The sequence below is a fragment of the Trichosurus vulpecula genome, chromosome 3, assembly GCF_011100635.1.
Source record: "Trichosurus vulpecula isolate mTriVul1 chromosome 3, mTriVul1.pri, whole genome shotgun sequence".
Taxonomy (NCBI): Eukaryota; Metazoa; Chordata; class Mammalia; order Diprotodontia; family Phalangeridae; genus Trichosurus; species Trichosurus vulpecula.
This window is the reverse complement of record NC_050575.1, coordinates 38,028,728-38,047,190: the sequence shown is the minus strand read 5'-3', so window position 1 is coordinate 38,047,190 and position 18,463 is coordinate 38,028,728. Positions and strand designations below refer to the sequence as shown.

Sequence of the window (18,463 nt, the reverse complement as noted above, 5' to 3'; positions counted from 1 at the left end):
ATTTAAGGCTCCTTAGCCTCACAGCTACAACAGTTACTCTGAGGAGCTGGAATCAAATTGCAGTGGAAAATTAGAAACCAGAGAAGCACAAGGAGGTAGGGGGGGGAGGAGGAAGTTCAGAGGAAAACATTCAGACTGGATCTGTTGTGGCTCTCCAAGGTTTAAAAAGTCACATACTCTCAGGGACAGACAATACAGACTTAAACAGACAAATCCTCCCACAAAAGTTCCATGGAGGTGATTAAACATGTTCTTTTCATACAGGATTTTACTCTTAGGAATGTCAACAGCCCTGAACAAAACAAAACAGAATTCTTTGGAAGCCAGTCTTTGCCAAACAAAATATAACAATGGGAAGAAAGAGGAGGAGAAGGAGGAGGAGGATGAGGAGGAGGAGGAGGAGGAGGAAGAAGAAGAAGAGAAAGAGAGGAGGAGGAAGAGAAGAAGGAGGAGGAGAAGGAGAAGGAGAAGAAGGAGAAGGAAAAATAATACAGCTTTTCTCTGAAGTCACAAAAGAGACGAATGAATGAAAAAGCACTTATTAAGTGCTTACTATGTGTAAAACACTGTGCCAAACACTAGGGATACAAAAAGAAAAGGGGAAAAAGCCTTTTCTTTCAAGGAGCTCACATTGTAATTGAGGGAAGGTAAAACATATAGGAGGTTTTGACTGTAAGTCAGATGGAAAGAGCCTCTGATTTTTAAGGTATGGTAGAATAAATACATGGCAATCATATTTGTTAATATAATTTTCATTGATAAAACCATTTCAGTTTCTCATATTGAATCATTTGATGGTACCAAGGACTTTGCTGCTAAGAACTTTCTTTTCTGAGTCTTCAACAGCTATGACTGTGGAGGAGGTAGGGGATGAAGCATTTGCAGAGGTAGTCGCCAGATTGAATCTTTATGTATCATTAGACAAAGTCTGGAAGCAGGACCTATGGGTACTGCCTTTCTTGGGACTCTTGGGTTTACTTTTCCATTGATGGTCATTGGTCTTCCATTTGTGATGATGTTTGTAATTGTGACCCCTTTCTTCACAAGGGATGCCATCATTGGCTTTGGGAGGTGGGTTGGAAGTAGGGCTAGTGGTGTGAGGGAACTTCTATTGTCCAACATTACAAGTTATTTAATCTCTGTTTTGAAGTAGCCAAAATATGTCACAAAGTCCATGAAATAAGTGTCAAATATTTTACTCATGGGAGAGGTCCTTACTTTGAGATTATTTATCTGATTTCCTATTTTATGGCATATCAGAATCAGCCATTTAGAAGAGGAATAGAGGAGGTGGTAGTGGTGGTTGAGGTGGTAGTGGAAGTGCAAGTGGAATTTATAAAGTCCAAGTATCCTGATTGCAGCAAAAAGTGACATGACAGTAAGGGACATATGGTAAGGAAAAAATTTGCTGGGTCCTTTGTCATATAGACTATGCTAGTTATTGTCCTTAAAAGTCACTGAAACAAAGCTTGTTTCAGCAGCGCTTATACTAAAATTGCAAAGAAGGGGCAGTTAGGTGGTGCAGTGAGTAGAGCACTGGCCCTGGAGTCAGGAGGACCCAAGTTCAAATCTGGCCTCAGACATGTGGCATACTTACTAGCTGTGTGACCTTGGGTAAGTCACTTAATTCCTGCCCTGGCTTCCCCCCTCCAAAAAAAATGCAAAAAACAAAAACAAGTTAAAATTGCAAAGATACAGAGAAGATTAGTGTACTCCCAGCACAATGATGATGTGAAAATTCATGGCATTCCAAATTTTTAAGCAATTGTTCCAAAATGGCAGCCCTTGTTTATTCGGATAAACTAGGACATTGGTGTCGAATGTATACTGCTGTACTTATGGTGCCAAAATTGGCACTTTCTAATTCTTACTGTTAATGCAAACATAATAAAAGTATCTTGAGGAGGGAAAAAAAGGCATTGAAACAATCTTCTCCTCAAAACATAATTGGGTAAGGATATTAAAGCTTCTGGTTTTCTGTGTATAAGTGGGACAGGGCAAAATGAGCTTCTTGAAGTTTCTGAATGGCCATCCAGCATAACCATCACTAACATAACAAAGCTGCACTCAAATGAATCAACACTGTATCCTAAGAACATCCTTCCTCTGTTAAGGCTAAATATCCTTTTGTTAACCGTTATATGTACAACGTGTTTCATTTTGTTCTACTCTTACCTTGACTTTCTAGCCTGATCAGGTCTGCCTGTAACAGAAGAAACTGGAAAACTATAAAAAATTGAGAGAACTCAAAAGATACAATAATATGGAATATTTAGGGTAGGAACAAACAGTTTTAATAACTCCTGAAAATATCACAATATTACCAATCAGTGTGATAATTATTGTGCATAATTATAACTTAAAGATGGTTAAAAAGACATCGAGAAAAAAGTGTATTATATGTACTATTTTATACTTTAAAATGTAGCATAATGTATGTTAGACAATTCCTATCAAAAATGATTAAAATTCTTTTTTTTTTTGAGATTGCTACTTAAAAGGATTAACTTCAGTTAGATGGAAAATCTGTAGTGCCTCATTTTCTGACACTGCTGCATAAAGTGTTATCTTTCATAAATTTTATAAATGCATCTACCCTTAAGTGGAAATATTTCTCTGATAAAGAATGCCTTACTGGAAGGAGAGAGATATGATATAAACCCCTTAGGCAATGGGTATTAGGAAGTAGAAGGACAAAGGTTGCATAACTGCTCTGAAAGAAATACTATTTTCTTTGAAATATTTGCCCTGAAGAATTTTACTATTTTTTCCTCTCTTTTTAAAAGAAAATAGTTACAAAACTAAAGATGGGAAGACAAAAGACAATTAATGTGGCGTTAAACTAGCAACCTAATCTTTTCATCTCTCCCTCTGTCTCACTCTTAAATCTATTCTTCAAATTTACTTCAAACATCACTCCTCCCCTCCCTGGCGTCTCCTCCCAATCACTTGAAAATCTTAACAGTTTCAAAATGGCACTGTCCTCTGTCCTAAAAATCCTTGTCCACCTATATGTCCATTCATGCCTAAATCAATTCTTAGTTACCCTTATCATCAGCCATCTCTGCTCCTACTTGCTTACTGGAAGCTACAGGAAATCACATTACTGTACAGTACTGTACTGACTGAGGTGCCCTACACATTTATATCTGTTGTCAAAGCTCAACTAGGTCCTCGCTACTCCCACTAATTCTTTTACTTTTTCCTCATTTACTAAAGCCTAATTACAGTAGATTGACAAGTGAGTGGAAGATGAAATGAACTGAAGTATATGACTTTTTTTTAGGAACTTAGCTATGTAAAGGAAGAGAAATAAAGAAATCTATCATAAATAGGTGACGTTTACTGTTGCCAAGGCCAACTCTTCTACTTGTGCTCTTGATTGTATCACCTCCCACCTGAAAGTTGTTCATCCTTTGGATAATCTTTTCACCTCTCTAATTTAGGCTCTAGGACACCTTGGGGAAATGGGAAGCATCAAATGCCAGACAAGTCAAGTCACCACCATTAACTTGACCACCATTTCTCCTCAAACCCTGATGGAGACAGCTCAGGACCTTGAACCAAAGAGCCTTGGGAAGAGTAGTGTTTCTAGCCCAATACTTGGAGCCATCATTCTCAGAAGCAATACACATGAAGAGGTAACCTGGTGAGTGGTCATGAAGGTGCAATATCAACATCTTTTGAAGACTTAAAAAAGAAAGTTCTTGACACTAAAATCTTTAGTACTATTAAATAATTGAACATCAACTACTGATATAATTTTTTCAGTTGTTATTTGTCAGAGGACCAGTGACATCAGGAGGGTGATGTCATGACTTGCAAGTGAATTGGATTTAAGTGAGGTAAGGCTGTGCAAAGCCATCATCCTCACTCTTTCTTCCAGAGTAATTTGGAGTCTTATGTTCAAGACATAGGTCAGGATTGACTGGAGATGGCCCCAGATGCAGTGGGAGACTTCGGCCTTTTTAAGCCTTTCCCAAGTCTCAGTTTGAGGCAACACCCATTCAGTGATTAAAGGCTAGGTAAGAAATGAGGCAAAACGTAGCCTAGTTTGCCTACTCAAAAAAAAAAAATCAATCTGGGAGGGAAAGACCCTCAGAGTTTCTGACGAGGACAGAAACAATTGCTATTTCCACTCACTCAGTGACATCAAAACCCGAACAATAACCAAGTGAGACTTGGGCTGGGACCTATTCTTGGCCAATCAGTGAAAGCCAGAGTGATTTTTGTTTAAGGCATAGTCAAGCTGTTCCGTTTAATCCCCATGGGCTTTATAAAAGCCTGGTTTTCCAGAGCTCTATTTCAAGAAATCATAAATGAAGCTACATGGGAGAAAAGAGTTAATTGTCCTAGTTTTTTGAAGAAAGAAAAAGGTAGAATAAATAAGTAGGGAAGAGGAAAAAAATTGAGCCCCAAACCCCAAGATATCCTGAAAGGTTTAAGTGATCAAAATTTATACTCCATTGGGCAGAGCATCCACATGTAAGGGTATGATTCCCCAAGAGGACAGAGGGAGGGGAGAGAAGGAGGACAGAAGGATAGAGGACAGAAGGAGGAAGGATGGAAGGAGGGAAGAAAAGAAGGAGCATTGCCCAACTGGAACTGGCCAGTTGGGTCCCCAGTGGGGCAGCTACTACTACCACAGATTGTTGTTTGTCCTTCATTTTTGAAGAGGATCAGTGACGTCAGGAAGGTGATATCTTGACTGGCAAGTGAATTGGATTTAAGTGATGCAGAGCATTGGAAGTCATCAGGCTCACTCTCTCTGTCAGAATCATTCCCAGTCCAGTGGCAAGACATAGGTCAGGATGACTGGAGATGGCCCTGGATGTGGTGGGAGACTTTGGCCTTTTCTTCACTTTTATCAGAAGAAATGACATCAAAGAAAAGGCATTACCATCTGCTTTGCCACTGCAACCTAAGGCCCATGGAACCTTTCCATATGACTTGCAGCTGAAACCTTTCATATGTGTTATCTCCTCCATTAGAATGTGAGCTCCTTGAAAGATGGCGGCTGAAAAGCAGGGACTAGCATGAGCTCCCCCCACCCCGAGTCCCTCCAAAAACCTATAAAAAATGGCTCTGAACCAATTCTAGAACTGCAGAACCCACAAAATAGCAGAGGGAAGCAGGGCTCCAGCCCAGGACAGCCTGGATGGTCTCTGGGTGAGCTCTATCGTGCACGGAGCTGGGAGCGGAGCGGAGCAGAACCCAGGGTGGGTGGCATGGACCAACCAGACCAGAAGCTGGGCGGAGTGTGCCCTAGCGCCCTGAATCAGTGAGCTGCAGCAGTTACTAGACTTCTCAACCCACAAACACCAAAGACAACAGAGAAGGTTAGTGGGAAAAGCTGCAGGAGTGGAAGGAGTTCGCAGTTCACCTACTGCCCTGGGGGCAGAGGAGGTGGGGCAGCTACAGAACTACAGCTGCAGTTGCTTCCGGCCCCAGGCCCACCTGGTGGGAGGAATTAAGTGGCGGATCAGAGCAGGAGTGAAGAGCCTGCTGAAGATCTAAGTCCAGTTCAGGTTGGGGGTTCTTGGAGAAGGAGGAGTGCTGGTGTGGCAGAGCTGACGCATCCCCCCAAGCTTGGAACATAGAACTCTTTAGTCTACAAGCAGTCATACCCCGCTGAAAAACTCAAGGCTCAAGATAGTTGGTTCAGAATATGGACAGGCAGTGAAAACGCACCCAGATTCAGTCTCAGACTTTGGAATCTTACTTTGGTGACAAAGAAGACCAAAACATACAGCCAGAAGTCAACAAAGTCAAAGAGCCTACAACAAAAGCCTACAAGAAAAACATGAACTGATCTCAGGCCGTGGAAGAACTCAAAAAGGATTTGGAAAAGCAAGTTGGAGAAGTAGAGGAAAAATTGGGAAGAGAAATGAGAAGAATGTGAGAAAACCATAAAAAACAAGTCAATGACTTGCTGAAGGAGGCCCAAAAAAATGCTGAAAAATACACTGAAGAAAACAACACCATAAAAAATAGATTAACTCAAATGGCAAAAGAGCTCCAAAAAGCCAATGAGGAGAAGAATGCCCTGAAAGGCAGAATTAGCCAAATGGAAAAGGAGGTCCAAAAGACCACTGAAGAAAATACAACCTTAAAAATTAGATTGGAGCAAGTGGAAGCTAGAGACTTTATGAGAAATCCAGATGTTATAAAACAGAACCAAAGGAGTGAAAAAATGGAAGACAATGTGAAATATCTCATTGGAAAAACCACCGACCTGGAAAATAGATCCAGGAGAGATAATTTAAAAATTATTGGACTACCTGAAAGCCATGATCAAAAAAAGAGCCTAGATATCATCTTTCAAGAAATTATCGAGGAGAACTGCCCTGATATTCTAGAGCCACAGAGCAAAATAGAAATTGAAAGAATCCATCGATCGCCTCCTCAAATAGATCCCAAAAAGAAATCTCCTAGGAATATTGTTGCCAAATTCCAGAGCTCCCAGATCAAGGAGAAAATACTGCAAGCAGCCAGAAAGAAACAATTTGAGTATTGTGGAAATATAATCAGAATAATCCAAGATCCAGCAGCTTCTACATTAAGAGATCGAAGGGCTTGGAATACGATATTCCGGAGGTCAATGGAGCTAGGATTAAAACCTAGAATCACCTACCCAGCAAAACTGAGTATCATGCTCCAAGGCAAAATATGGATTTTCAATAAAATAGAGGACTTTCAAGCTTTCTCAGTGAAAAGACCAGAGCTGAATAGAAAATTTGACTTTCAAACACAAGAATCAAGAGAAGCATGAAAAGGTAATCAAGAAAAAGAACAAGAAAAAGAAATTGCAAGAGACTTACTAAAGTTGAACTGTTTTGTTTACATTCCTACATGGAAAGATGACCTGTATGATTCATGAGACCTCAGTATTAGGGTAGCTGAAGGGAATATGCATATATATATATATATATATATATATATACACATATATATATGTGTGTGTGTGTGTATGTGTGTGTGTATATATATATATATATATATATATATAGAGAGAGAGAGAGAGAGAGAGAGAGAGAGAGAGAGGGCACAGGGTGAGTTGAAGATGAAGGGAAGATATCTAAAGGAAATAAAATCAAATTAAGGGATGAGAGAGGAATATATTGAGAGAGGGAGATAGGGAGAGATAGAATGGGGTAAATTATCTCGCATAAAAGTGGCAAGTAAAAGCAGTTCTGTAGGAAGGGAAGAGAAGGCAGGTGAGGGGGAATGAGTGAATCTTGCTCTCATCAGATTGACCTGAGGAGGGAATACCATACATACTCAATTGGGTAACTTACCCCACAGGAAAAAAGGAGGAAGAAGAAGATAAATAAAAGGGGGGGATGATAGAAGGGAGGGCAGATGGGGGTGGAGGTAATCAAAAAGAAATACTTTTGAAAGGGGACAGGGTCAAGGGAGAAAATTCAGTAAAGGGGGATGGGTTGGGAAGGAGCAAAATACAGCGAGTCTTTCACAACATGAGTATTGTGGAAGGGTTATACATAATGATACACATGTGGCCTCTGTTGAATTGCTTGATTTTTTTTTTGAACATCTGTTTTTAAAACTTTGAGTTCCAAATTCTCCCCCCTCCTCCCTTCCCACCCACCCTCCCTAAGAAGTCAAGCAATATATATATATATATACACACATATATATATCCATACATATACACATACATACACATTCACTTATACATATATATCTATATCTATATCTATATATATGCATATTCCCTTCAGCTACCCTAATACTGAGGTCTCATGAATCACACAGGTCATCTTTCCATGTAGGAATGTAAACAAAACAGTTCAACTTTAGTAAGTCTCTTGCAATTTCTTTTTCTTGTTCTTTTTCTTGATTACCTTTTCATGCTTCTCTTGATTCTTGTGTTTGAAAGTCAAATTTTCTATTCAGCTCTGGTCTTTTCACTGAGAAAGCTTGAAAGTCCTCTATTTTATTGAAAATCCATATTTTGCCTTGGAGCATGATACTCAGTTTTGCTGGGTAGGTGATTCTAGGTTTTAATCCTAGCTCCATTGACCTCCAGAATATCGTATTCCAAGCCCTTCGATCTCTTAATGTAGAAGCTGCTAGATCTTGGGTTATTCTGATTGGGTTTCCACAGTACTCAAATTGTTTCTTTCTGGTTGCTTGCAGTATTTTCTCCTTGATCTGGGAGCTCTGGAATTTGGCAACAATATTCCTAGGAGATTTCTTTTTGGGATCTATTTGAGGAGGTGATCGATGGATTCTTTCAATTTCTATTTTGCTCTGTGGCTCTAGAATATCAGGGCAGTTCTCCTTGATAATTTCTTGAAAGATGATATCTAGGCTCTTTTTTTGATCATGGCTTTCAGGTAGTCCAATAATTTTTAAATTATCTCTCCTGGATCTATTTTCCAGGTTGGTGGTTTTTCCAATGAGATATTTCACATTGTCTTCCATTTTTTCACTCCTTTGGTTCTGTTTTATAATATCTGGATTTCTCATAAAGTCACTAGCTTCCACTTGCTCCAATCTAATTTTTAAGGTAGTATTTTCTTCAGTAGTCCGTTGGACCTCCTTTTCCATTTGGCTAATTCTGCCTTTCAGGGCATTCTTCTCCTCATTGGCTTTTTGGAGCTCTTTTGCCATTTGAGTTAGTCTATTTTTTAAGGTGTTGTTTTCTTCAGTGTATGTTTCAGTATTTTTTTGGGTCTCCTTTAGCAAGTCATTGACTTGTTTTTCATAGTTTTCTCGCATGCTTCTCATTTCTCTTCCCAATTTTTCCTCTACTTCTCTAACTTGCTTTTCCAAATCCTTTTTTAGCTCTTCCATGGCCTGGGACCAGTTCATGTTTTTCTTGGAGGCTTCTGTTGTAGGCTCTTTGACTTTGTTAACTTCTTCCATCTGTATGTTTTGGTCTTCTTTGTCACCAAAGAAAGAATCCAAAGTCTGAGACTGAATCTGGGTACATTTTCGCTGCCTGGCCATATTTCCAACCATCTAACTTGACCCTTGAGTTTTTCAGTGGGGTATTACTGCTTGTAGACTAGAGAGTTCTATGTTCCACGTTTGGGGGGGAGGTGCTTGCCCCATCACACCAGCACTACTCCTTCCCCAAGAACCCCCAACCCGGACTGGGCTTAAATCTTCAGCAGGCTGTGCACTCCTGCTGTGATTCACCACTTAATTCCTTCCACCAGGTGGGCCTGGGGCTGGAAGGAACTGCAGCTATAGCTGCCCCACCTCTGCTGCCCCTGGGGCCAGTAGCCCAACTTCGAACTCCTTCCACTCCTGCAGCTTTTCCCACTAACCTTCTCCGCTGTCTTTGGTGTTTGTGGGTTGAGAAGTCCGGTAACTGCCGCAGCTCACTGATTCACGGCGCTAGGGCCTGCTCTGCCCGGCTCCTGGTCTGGTTGGTTCGTGTTGCTCACACTGGGCTCTGCTCAGCTCTGCTCCCAGCTCCCAGCTCCCAGCTTTGTGTGAGATAGACCTCACCCAGAGCCCATCCAGGCTGTCCTGGGCTGGAGCCCTGCTTCCCTCTGCTGTTTTTGTGGGTTCTGCAGTTCTAGAATTAGTTCAGAGCCATTTTTTATGGGTTTTTGGAGGGACTCAGCAGGGAGCTCACGCTAGTCTCTGGTTTCCTGCCACCATCTTGGCTCCCGAATTGCTTGACTTCTTAGGGAGGTTGGGTGGGAAGGGAAGAGGGGAGAGAATTTGGAACTCAAAGTTTTAAAAACAGACGTTCAAAAACAACAACAAAAAAATTTTTGCATGCAACTAGAAAATAAGATACACAGGTAATGGGGCATACAAATTTATCTTGCCCTACAAGAAAGAAAGGGAAAAGGGGATGGGAGGGGAGTGGAGTGACACTGTGTAACAGGGCAACCAGAATATACGCTCTCTTGGAGTGGGGGGGAGGGTAGAAATGGAGAGAAAATTTGTAATTCAAACTCTTGTGAAAATCAATGCTGAAAACTAAATATATTAAAGAAAAAAAAAAAGAATGTGAGCTCCTTGAGATCATGGACCATCTTACTTTTCTATTTGTATTCCCAGTGCGTATCACAGTGTTTTGTATAGCATAAGTTTCTAATAAATGCTCCATTCATTTATTCTTAACTCTTTTTATCTTCTTCATTACTATTTACAAATATGTTAGGATCTCTGACTCTGCCATTCTCTTAAGTTATCCTATTATATGTCTCTTTTCATAGCCAAATTCCTAGGAAAATCATATTCCTTCATTTTATTTCTCACTCATTTCTTAAACTGTTATTCCTCAAATCCAATTAAAACCCAAGATAAAGAGGAGGAAAGCCTCGTAACAAATAAGCCTGGTCATGATCAAAACAAATCCATGTTGTGACCATGTCCAAAAATGTATGTCTCTTTCTCTATGCAAGTAGAGCTAGATAAGTCAGTGGTGCTGGGCCTGGAATCAGAAAAACCAATCAAATCCAGTCTCAGAAAGTTATTAGCTGTGGAACACCGGAAAAATCACTTAACTTCTGTTTGCCTCTCTTCAACTATAAAATAGGGGAAATGGTAACACCTACCTCCCAGGGTTGTTGTCAGTATCAAATAAGATAATATTTGTAAAGTGCTTCTGTCAGGAGGTAGGTCACATTCTTTGTCATGTGTCCTCTGGAGACATTCATCATTGCTTTCATTAGAGTTCTTAAGTCTTCCAAAATTATTTTGCTTTACGTTGTTGTTGTCCATGTATGAGCCTGGTTCTGAATTAGCTCATACTACCCAGAATTCTCCGAAATCACCTCTTTTGGCATTTCTTACAGCACTATAATATTCCATCACTTTCAGTTCTGCAGTTGATGAGTACCCTCTTAGATTCAAATATTTGTTCTTATTTTTTCCCCCATTTTAATTCTCCTTTCAGGATCAGGAAGTTTGCTTGGGACTATTTTCTCCCTGGTATATTCCTTCCTCTCCAGCCTCCTTCCTTTGCTTGGATGGATCCAGGTTTTATTTTTCTTTGTCCAGTCTAAAAATGAATTAGAGTGGTTTTTTGTTTTGTTTTGTTTTTGCCTCAACTGTGGTTCAGTGACAGAGTCCTAGGTAAGCATTTTGGGAGTCGCAGTTCACTCTCCTGGGAAAGACTGAGACATTATCACAGACACTGAATGTGCTAAGTAAGCAGGAAGAGATTTTAAAAGAAAAGAATCTGAGGAGTTGAGTTGCAGCAGGGAAGCCAATGGATTGTAATGTTATTTGTGACTGGGACTAAGCGTAGAGCAGGAATTCTTCACGTTTTTTTGTGCCATGGACCCCTCTGGAAGTATGGGGAAACCAATGGACTTCTGAGAATGTTTTTAAATGCATTAATGAAACACATAAAGGAAACTATATTGAAATACAATTATCAGCTAGGTAGCACAATGAATAGAGTGCCAGGCCTGAAGTCAGGAAGATCTGAGTTCAAATCTGGATTCAGACACTTACTAGCTGTGTAATACCAGGCAAGTAACTTAACCCAATATATTTCAGTTCCTCATCTGTAAAATGACCTGGACAAGGAAATGGCAAACCACTCCAGTATCTTAGCCAAGAAAGTATCTTAGGCACAAAGAGTTGGATGTGACCAAAATGACTCAATAACAACAGTTATCAAAGTAAATATTAAAAAAAAAACTAGTTAATGAATTCAGGTTAAGAACTCATATAGTAGTGAATAGTTGGCTTTACCATAACTCACTTAGCTTCCCCAGAGTAACTCTTGACTAAATCTTTCTAGGAGATAATAGTGCACAATCTGCCTTCCATTTTTGATTAATCTCTTCATTATCCTTAAATTTCTTCCTTTATACTGATTTTATTTTCATGTGAAATCAATGCTTGCCCATGAAAAGCTGTATGTGGTATGTTCGTAGCTTGCTGGAGGTGAGAGATGATGGTTGCATGAATTCTCCCGGGTTCCTGACTTAGCCATTGCACATAAGCCATCGCAGGACACAGACACAGGGACAACTGCAGCTTATTCTCCCAGAGTGAAACACATCCCATCAGGAGATGATGAACATGTGTGTCTGTTACATTTTGACTAGTGTAATTTATACCAGTCTATCATTCACCTAACCATTCTTTAGGTGAGGCTAATTGGTCACACTAGAAAGGTAATATCTATTTGCTAAAACAAAAAAGTATACTTATCACTTATTATAAAAGAAGCTGTATGTTCTTGTATACACGACTGACGGACAAGATAGAGAAAAGGGACAGACTTCCTTGGGCTACTGATGTGGATACAAAGATGCCCTAAAGGTTGAATTGCCCTTTCCCTGGTTTATTCCCTAACTTGAAGATGCCCAAAGTCTCTTGACACAAAGGTGCCCTAAGAGTTGAGCTGCTCTTTCCTTCGTGCCCTCAAGTCTCCTCCCCTTATCTGGAAACCAAGCTTTCCCTTATCCTGGACCATGGAATTCCTTGTCCGTCCCCCCCCACCCTGGGTCATAAAATTTCCCTTTGTCTCCCTTATCCCATCCTTACAAAAATAAGCCTCTGTGCCTCTGAAAATTGCTAGCCCTTGTTCCAGGGTTAGCCAGCTGCTTTTGTGTGAATAAAGCTCCTAACGGCTATACAGAAGGTCTAAGTGAATTCTTGAACTAGCTCTCCCAACTCTGACCTCATCACTACCAAAGTCCTCCTTAGCAAAAAACAAACAAACAAAAAAAAACAAAAAAAAACCCCTTCTTTTAGAACAATTAGATGTAGAAAGGGAAGTCAGCCTGCAGTAAAGATAATGATAGGGGTACAGTCTCTGGGAAGCCCCTTGAACTCTCCTTGAATCTTCCCATTTGATCTGGCCTTTGTCTAAGGCCATAAGCCTTTCATTATCTAGGTCCAAATCTCTACCTAGCCTAGCCCTCTACTGTACAGCTGCTTCTCACCCTTGATCCCATCAAAATCCCATTCTCTTGTTTCCTGGAGTCTTGACCTCTAGTCACCCCAGGCCCATCAAGATCCTCCTTAGACTCCTCCTCAGGACCCTCCCTAAACCCCTCCTCTACTCACCCCAGACTACTTGATCACCCCTCAATCCCTATCACAATCTTTCTGTATATAAGTCTCATCATGCCTCCATGAAGGCGCTCAGATTCAATCTAGCTCAGTAGATTGAATCTTGCCTGCTTGTGAAAACAAGTGTGACAAATGGTGAGATTTCTTAAGACAACCCATTATGGTGAATCTTTAATAAATTTGTTTTTCTTTGGCTGAGAAGGCTTAAGTCGAATTCATTCAGCAGGACCTGGCATGTCAGTATTTTGGGGTCTCGAGCATCCCTAAAAACATGGTTCCCTACCCTCATCATTTTCTTTAACCTCATCAATAAGACAATACATAATAAAATGGAGCCTATAGAAAAAAATGTAATTAGGTCATCTCTCAATAGCACTCTTAGCTCTCCAAAATTTATTCACCAATGGGAAAGTCAGTGCCTATTTAATTACCAAGAACTTAAGCTATTGTGAAGTTTTCTTTATAACTTGCAGTCTAGAAGTTGCCTAAATACTTATCCTATATTTGGATCTGGAAAAGACTTTAGAGGTCTTAGAGGACTTTAGAGCCAGCTTCAGGGTGGCCATTTGTGGGGTCCTCTTCTTCTGCATGACACCATTCGGTATTGCGCTGGGAACTGCACTAGCAGAGTCAGCAGAGCCTCTGCACCAGCTGTCACAATCAGTGCTAGAAGGCACGGCAGCAGGCATCTTCCTCTAAATCACTTTCCCTGGAGATCTTGCCGCAGGAACTGGCTGCTTTTGAGCAGAGAATCCTCAAGGTTATCCTACTTCTGGATGGTTTTACCCTGCTCACTGGTCTGCTTTTTATTTGTGTTTAAATGACATCTGAGGTATAGGGGCCTTGGGAGCTCAGAGTGTTATAATGGAGGAAGGGGGTGGAATGTATTGGTGGGTGTGGTAAACAGGACCCCAGAGAATGAACAGTGGAACCTGAGACAAAGAACAAAGATAAAAATCCCCAGCATTGTGGGGGCAGGTGAAGAGAGGAGAAGAAAACTAGAAAACACTAGACAAGACAAAGGGACATGTGAACAGGTGGTAGAATACAAGGACTGAGACACTAAGAGTAGGGCCATCAGAGAGTGAGGAGTGGAAAAGGAATCTGGAACCCTTAGGGATATTGATTCTATCCCATTCCTCTACTCTCCTGGAGAAGTCACTTTTTCTTCTCCTCACCCCATCCCTTTCTCAATGTTCACTTTTTAAAGGGCATGATGACTGATACATTTACAAGCCAAGTTCCTTGCCCTCAGCTGAACTTCCATTCCTCCCATAAAGTGCCAAATACCCCTCCCCCCTTTTCATAAAGCACATTGGTATAGGTTCTTGCCAGGCAGCTAAATGGGAACTGTGCTGCCTGCTGTTGATTTCTAGACCTTTCACTCTCTCTGGAGCTGGGGGTGAGTATTGAGTTTGGTGATCTTGCCCAGGTACCAAAGGCTGAACTGCCCAAACTCTTCTTGAGGAGTCCAACCTCCTCATTTCACAGATAAGGAAACTGGACCAGAGACCAGAGAGATCAAGTAACTTGGTCAGAATCACACAGGTATTATTTGGGGGCAGAATTTGAACAGGTCTTCCAGTATCCAAGTCCAGTGCTCTACCATGAGCTATTGTGATTTCAATAATTCATACATTTAGATGAACTTCCTTTAAAGGGGGTCTGGAATATGTACAGAATGCCTTGGGATGATGTGCCATGTGCAGATGGTGAGGTTAAAGAAAAATGATGAGGTAGTGATGGGGTGCTTATGCTTGGACCCTAATTCTAACATCACATTTCTCCTTAGCCACTGCTTGGGTGCCTGTGCCTGGACTCCAGTTCTAAAATCACATCTTTCCCTAGCTTCAAAGCATTGGCCCTAGCAGTCTCTCTCCAGTTCAAGGGCAGCATTCCTTAGGAAAACACTTATCTCTCCTCCTGATTCTGTAGCCAGCTGCACATATAGAATTTATTGGTCCGACTGCCTATGTATTGCTAATTGGCTGTGCACTGGATCATAACAATATTTACTACTTACTGACCTTCCTGATATGCATCCTAGACATAGTCAAATGTATACTCTCTTGCATTAATCTTGTCTAACAAGACATTTGACGGAAGCAACCTGGATATCTCCAGCCAGCCCTGACCTTTGATTGACTTAGTGATGTTTCACAGTGAAAACCACACCCCCAGGTAGCCCCTCTTTGGGCTATTTCCCAGTGAACTCTGGGTAAGATACCTGTGCAGTAGATACAAAAAATGCATATTCCTTTAAGAACTGACCACCCCTTAACCATTCCCTAATCCCCCCTCAAAACACCTAATTGACAGGTTTCACCCCCAAATCTCATATTTAAACTTTCCCAGTAGTCTTGTAAGGTTGCAGGTTCCCTAAGAACTCTTGCCTGCCATAAAGTGTAATAAATCTGTGCCTCCTTGACTTGAAGAATGTTTGAGATCATGAATTCATTCCAGATGGCCCCAACCCGACTCTCTCAAGCACTCGGGTCTTTGAGGGGCACTCCCTCTCAATGACCCCATCTGGGAACTCCAGTCTTGGGATTCCTGGACCTCATCTCCCTTAACCCTAAACATTTTGGAACCATATGTTTTTAGGGGTGCTCGAGACCCCAAAGTACCAACATGCCGGGTCCTGCTGAATGAATTCGACTCAAGCCTCAGCCAAGGAAAAACAAAGTTTATTAAGGATTGGCCATATTGGGTTGACTCTTAAGGAGCCTGAGCATTTGTGATGCTAATGCCAGTAGGCCAGATTAATCTGAACTGAGGCAGATTGAATCTGAGTGCTTTCATGGAGGCAAGATGGAGCTTATATATGAAAGATTATGGAAGGGATTGAGGGGTGGTCATATAGTCTGGGGTGACTAGAGCAGGGGTTTAGGGAGGGTCTTGAAGAGTCTAAGCCGGATCTTTATGGGACTGGAGTGACTAGAGGTCAAGACTCTAGGAACCAAGAGAATGGGATTTTGATAGGATCAATGGTGGGAAGCAGCTTGACAATAGAGGGCTAGGCTAGGTAGAGATTTGGGCCTAGATAATGAAAGGTTTATGGCCTTGGGCAAAGACCAGATCAAGTAGGAAGATTCAAGGAGAGTTCCAGGGGATTCCCAGAGACTGCACCCCATCATGTTGATAGGACTGTGGAGCATAGGTAGACACTGAGTAACCTATTCTGATCTGCTTACTGTTTGATTTCCTTTCTAAGGCCATGTGGCTCTGAATAACTGGCCTCTGTCCTTTGTTGTTGCTGTTATTCAGTGATTTCAGTAGTGTTCTATTCTTCATTGACTGGGTACTGGCCCAAGCCAAGACCTTTGCCCCTTACTAAAAAAGAATTTGGGTCCCATTTGTCTACCGATTCTGGAAACCCTGTAGACTCTCCTTGAATCTTCCCACTTGACCTGGCATTTGCCTGAGGTTATAAGCCTTTCATTATTGCTCAGCCCAATTTTGTTACTAGTCTAGCCTTCCAAGGTCTGTTATCTCCAGATTGCCTTGGCTACTTCCCACACTTAATCCTATCTTGGTTCCTGGCCTCTGACCTCTAGTCATCCCAGACTACTGGCCACTCCCATCAAGATCCTTCCTAGACCCCTTTTCCAATCATCCCAGACTACTTGGTCAACTCTAGATCCCTCCCACAGTCTTTCTGTAGATAAGATCCATCTAGGCCTCCATGAAGGTGCTCAAATTCAGTCCGGCCCACTTGCCATTATAAGCGTCACAAATGCTCAGATTCCTTAAGAGTCTAGTCAATGCTGAGATTCCTTAAGAGTCCTTAAGAGTCAGCCAATATGGCAGATTTTAGATAAACTTTATTTTTCTGAAATATTTTTGGCTGAAAGAAGGCTTGGGTCGAATTCATTCAGGCAGGACCTGCAAGTTGCTGTTTTGGGGTCACAGCATCCCTAACCTCAAAACCTCAACATTCATGGCCCCATTTTGGGGTTGTCTTGGCAAAGATGCTGAAGTGTTTTGCATTTCCTTCACCAGCTCATTTTTACAGATGAGGAAACTGAGAGTTTTCTGACTTCTTGCCTGTGCTCTTATCTACTGTACCACCTAGCTGCCCCTGTCCTTTGCCTTTTGCCTTTGTTCTTTTCCATTCTAGCAGGCAGCTAGGTGGTAGAATGCTGCCCCTGGGAATCATGAAGACCTGAATTCAAATCCTGCCTCCGAGGCTAGTTGGGTGACCCTAGACAAGCCACTTAACCCTGGAGTGCCTCAGTTTCCTCATCTGTCAAATGAAGATAATAATAGTGATGAGGGCACAGTCTCTGGGAACCCCCTTGAATCTGGAATACAGTCTCTGGGAGCCTCCTTGAATTGTCCTTGAATTTTCCAACTAGATCTGGCCTTTCCCTAAGGCCATAAGCCTTTCATTATCATTAGGCCCAAATCTCTACCTAGTCTCGCCCTTTATTGTCCAGCGACTTCCCACCCTTGATACTATCAGTATCCATGCCTTCAGCTACTTCCAACCCTTAATCCCATTCTCTTGGTTGCTGGAGTCTGACCTCATCTTGTCCTCCTTAGACTCCTCCTCAGGACCCTCCCTAAAGCCCTCCTCTAGTCACCCCAGATCACCCTTCAATCCCTCCTACAATCTTTGTGTATATAATCACCATCTTGCCTCCATGAAGGCGCTCAGATTCAATCTACCTCAGCTCAGATTGAATCTGGCCCGCTTGTGAAAACAGGTGTCACAAAGAGTGGGATTTCTTAAGACAACCCATTATGGTGAGTCCCTAATAAACTTTATCTTTTCCCTTGGCTGAGAAAGTTTGAGTCGAATTCTTTTGGCAGGATCTGTCGTGTAGGTATTTTGGGGTCACAAGCACCCCTAGAAACTTATGGTTCCCTAAAATCATCATTTTGCTTTACCCCTTCAATAGGACCTACGTTTAAGGTTGTTCTGAGGATCTTAAATTTGTAAAGAATGCTGCAATCTTTAAAGTCCAAGCATAAATGCAAGCTTAAAAGCTATTCTAGGTAAAGGGTTTTTCAGTGGTGTCTGACTCTTCTTGACCCCATTGGGGTTTTCTTGGCAGAGATCCTGGAGGGGTTTGCCCTTTCCTTCTCCAGTTCATTTTACAGATGAGGAAACTGGGGCAGAGTTAAGTGACTTGCCCAGGGTCACACAGTGTCAATGTTAACATGAAACAGAAGCGTGCATTGAAAGATTGAAGAACAACAAAGGCGAAGGGTTAGTTTGAGAGATCAGGAATCCTGGAATGGGAGTCTTGGCTGGAAAACCCAACTTCCAACTCCTGGGTACCCCATTCCAACAGAACCTCAAGACTTAAAAGGTAATCATGTCGCATCTGGACATGAACTTGATAGGGCCTATGCTATGCAGGAATTGAGCTGAGTCCCTGAGCTTTTAGGGAGAAATAGTTATGCTTCGGTTCTTGCTATCTAGTGTCTT

General features: G+C 41.6%; 1 pseudogene; it reads left to right on the top strand.

Annotated features, from left to right (window-relative positions):
- The first annotated feature begins 1,673 nt into the window (after positions 1 to 1,673).
- On the top strand, positions 1,674 to 1,759 carry LOC118845159 (annotated as a pseudogene).
- Positions 1,760 to 18,463: the final 16,704 nt, after the last annotated feature.